The sequence below is a fragment of the Brassica oleracea genome, chromosome C7, assembly GCF_000695525.1.
Source record: "Brassica oleracea var. oleracea cultivar TO1000 chromosome C7, BOL, whole genome shotgun sequence".
NCBI classification, from domain to species: domain Eukaryota; kingdom Viridiplantae; phylum Streptophyta; class Magnoliopsida; order Brassicales; family Brassicaceae; genus Brassica; species Brassica oleracea.
The window spans coordinates 15,616,153-15,620,218 of record NC_027754.1 but is presented as its reverse complement, the minus strand read 5'-3'; the positions used below and the strand labels follow the sequence as shown (position 1 = coordinate 15,620,218).

Genomic DNA, 4,066 nt, shown 5'->3' with positions numbered 1-4,066 from the left:
TTTACATCGACTTTACGTGGAAGCCTTACGTGGCTTTTACAACGAACTATTACGAGGTATTTACATCGCCATTTACGAGGGCATTACGACGAATAGTTTCCTTCCGCTTTACGAGGAATTGACTTCCTCGTAAACGTAACTAGGACTTTACGACGAAACCTCCGTTACGACGAGCGTTTAACAACGAAACGCGTATCGATGTTAATTCGTCGTAAAGCCCCTATTACGACGAATTTACAACGAATACCGCCCTCGTAAAAAATATGTTTTCTTGTAGTGTTAATTAGAGTTGCACCAACCAATATAATCAGTGATATTCTAAGAAATCATACACATATTATAAATAAATAAATCCTAATAATTGATTAATGTTTTGCTTTCATTGGTTCATAAAATTTAATATGGTGTAAAATTTATTTTTTTTAGAATAAATAAAATTTTTAGTTATATTGTTAACTTAGTTTGACATATAATTTTAGCCTTTTAGGTATAAGAATTCAAAAAATTTGATTATTTACTTTAAAGCATATTTAATTGAAAAAAATTAAACTGAATAGAACCAACTTTTTTCTTGGGTCTAATTATGCTAAAATGTGAATAATGTTGTTGTTTCGTTTAGTTTGGTTATTCACCTTACATTTGTAGGTATTTTATAAAATTTTATATAATTTCTATTTGCTGTCTAAAACTAACATTTGAAGAAGAAATAAAATAAAAAATAAAATATTGATTATACAATTTAAATTAAATAATTAGTAATTTTTATTTTGAAAAGAAAATAGTAGATTGTTAATCTGGAAATATTTTGTAAATAAATCTCATAACTAGTAAAACGATAGTATGCAAAATAGATAATATATATATGTTTATGTACAATTTATTATATACATATATTTTTTTAAAAATCGACAATTTTTTAAAAAGTAGTTAATTGTTAAACTAATTGTTGTTAATATTGTATACATATATTATTAACTTCTAGTTCTCCTACAACTCATAATAAGGGTGTTTGGTATGTTCAAAAAAATTTGGACAGAAATAGAACGGCCCGATGGATTAACTCGAGCCGGGTCAGTTTTGAGAATGGCTCATGAATTCGTTGGGGCCTCTTTTTTCCAAATCTCATTTCTAATTTTTTTAGTTAAGAAGTTTTTGGTGGCGTCCTAAGGAGACACGTGCCGTGTTGGGAATGGGCGATAAAACTCCATCTCCTTTCTCTCTTCATTATTCTCTCTTCCGCTGCAAACCCCTTCACCATTCTCTCATGTCCGCCTCTGTTTCAGCCGAATGCCACTCCTCCTCCACCGTGGACCCACCTTCTCTCATCGTCTTCTCAGGTGATCTCACTTTCTTCCCTCTCTTCCTCGCTTCGTGGGTCTCCTAAAGTTTCGATTTTTATGTCCTCTGCTGAAAAAGTCTGAAGCTTTCTCATTGTCTAACAAATTATTAGCTTTTTTATTGACCTCTTGAAGCAATTAAGATAGCTAAAAGACGTGTATTTGGTGTGATGAAGGTGGCACTGGGTTTAACGGCGTTGTGGAAGAGTTGAAGAAGATAACAACCAGAGTCGCTCATGTTCTTCCTGTCTCTGATGATGGAGGAAGTACTGCTTAGATTGTTTGTGTTCTAGGTAAATTCTATCACAATAGGTGAATAAGACCAAGATTATATTGTTTTTAGCTTCTTTGTCAGGAACAATTTATACTCAGTGTTTATAAGGAAGCTCTGTTTATGTATCTGATGTTGGTACAGGGGGACCAGCGGTTGGTGACATACGTTCAAGATGCTTAAGGCTGTCTGATGAAAGTACTTCAGAGGCACTTGCTGTTAGGAGGTTGCTTGGTCATCGTTTACCAATTACACTTAGTAGTACACACATGGATTATTTGCTCAACTCTTGTTAGTTACTATGGTGAAAGTTAATGTGTGCTGATCTGGAACTTTGACAGGTACGATATCGTGGAAAGTAATCACTCTCTATGGGATGGTGTATCAAGACCCTGCAGAGAAACAATCCGAGCTTTCTTAATTTACTTTCAGAACGAGGTATAATGTTAACTAATACAGAGGAAACATGTTATTGTTTTGTTTCATGTTTGATTAGTTCCATCCTCCTTTCTTGTTCGTCATATTTTGACGTTTTTTTACTTGACATGTTTCTTACGACATAGATTCTTAATTTAATCTAATGATTTCATTTTGCTTCACTAATGGAAGGTACATAAGATCTTACTCTAGACTTCATGTGTGTATTTTTTCGACTTTATTTTGTATTCTTGTTGTAGCATTGGGAATTTCTTCTTTGCAGGAGCAAGGATATTTTTTCAGTCTTTAGATGCTGCCATCTTTCTGTTTTCACGTGTTTCAGAGATTCCTTGCTTACATAAGACTCTTTCTATGTTTCTAGTAGAGACATTCTTCGACTCTTCCATCGAAGATAAAGAGAGTGTTTTACATGTCCAGCGAGGGCAATAATCTGCTTCATGAGGTTAACCACACGGTCCACACTGTTCTATATGTAGAAGTTTTATTCAATAAAATGTTTTTTTTTTTTTTTTTTTCATGTTTGTAATTTTTTTCCATGTTTTTTTTTCCAAGTTTTCTCATATTTAATATTTTAATGTTAAATGTTTTTTTTTAATTTTATCTTTAAAATGTTATTATTTATTAAAATATATAATTTATTTACTAAGAAACATCTAAAAGTCCTATCAATAATCCTAATTTTTACTATTGTCCTTAACTTTCACTCTTAACATCAAAATAATATTAATTTAATCTAAGGACCAAGATTTTAGTCCTACCAATAATCATGTCCTTAAGAGGCCAAAAGGACTGACAAATGTTTTCAATAATGAGACTGATCTTTTGGAGCAGTGAGTCAGATCCATCTAATGGGAGAAGACTATTCTCTCTTCTCTCTCTTCTTCTCTCAATCTCAAGTCTCAAAGGTCCCATCTAAAGAAAGGCTAATTTCCAGATTCTGCGGTGAGTAAATTGGCCAGCTAATATTTCTTTCTATAGCTTCTCTGTACCACCACTTTTTTCTTCCTTATATTTCTTTCTATGGCCTCTCTGCACCACCACCAATATATTTTTGACAAACCGAAATGATTTTTATCATTTCCTAGACCAACGGTATAAAAAACTGCAACTTAGAGCGAACTAAAAATTTTCCGAAAAAATTCTATAAACGCATAAATTGTAAAACGGTCCAAAATTACTTAAGGTGAACTTATGACTTCAAATGTAAAGTAGCTCAATCTCAATGACAGTTACTTTTCTTGGAAAGGAATAAAGAAGAAAATAAGATAATGGAAAATTTCCGAAAGAGATAAACTCAAATCTTGACAAATAAGGAAAGATTGGAGAAAATCAAAGATATGAATCTGCCGGAAAATGGCAACAAGGCCGGCCTTTGAGTATATAAAAAAGACTGAGACAGAGAAGAAAGGAGGAAGAAATTTAGCTACCGAAATTCTCTGCAATTAGAAACTTTAGGTTTTATATTTATTTTATGCTAATGAGCTGCGACTCACCTAGGTTTTCTTGACATATGTGGTTACTCTAGAAAAATTAGATAGGTTTTACTGCATGTATTATTCAATTTTAGTTATAATCTCACTTCCATATGAACGTCCTGTACGATTCTTGATTATGCGTTTAAGCACACACCAATTAATCTATTGTGCCAACAATACCACAATCGAATGGTATGTCATTGTAGCACTCTAGGATCGAATCCACATAGAATTAAGACCTATTCTTATTAGGAATACACAAATTTCCCTAATTTAAGAAAATGGGAAGAGGATTATGATTAAACTATGTAAAGTAGAAAAGTCAACAAAAGGTCAAACCGACGAACTTAAAACAAAGACAAGCTCTTGGGTCAAGTTTATTGATTAGAATGATCAAATACTATCTCACGATGCTCAAACAATCAACAATTGCTAATCTTTAGGCCTAAAATCACTAATTTGAGCTAATCCAATCTCGTGGCAATAACCACTATGCTAATCAAGTTCTTAACATCAATTCCCATTTGTTAATTAGCATCAATCAT

At 32.6% G+C, this 4,066-nt stretch overlaps 1 long non-coding RNA gene across 5 annotated transcripts; it reads left to right on the top strand.

The window, feature by feature from the left end:
• Window positions 1-1,147: 1,147 nt before the first annotated feature.
• On the top strand, window positions 1,148-2,592 carry LOC106303979. Of its 5 annotated transcripts, XR_001262604.1 has the most exons (5): window positions 1,154-1,337; window positions 1,514-1,630; window positions 1,753-1,834; window positions 1,950-2,046; window positions 2,408-2,592. It is a non-coding gene; the product is annotated as an uncharacterized LOC106303979 (long non-coding RNA). The 5 variants fall into 5 exon arrangements; XR_001262605.1 differs by having other exon boundaries at window positions 1,148-1,337; window positions 1,753-2,046; window positions 2,411-2,592; XR_001262603.1 differs by having other exon boundaries at window positions 1,149-1,337; window positions 1,753-2,046.
• Window positions 2,593-4,066: the final 1,474 nt, after the last annotated feature.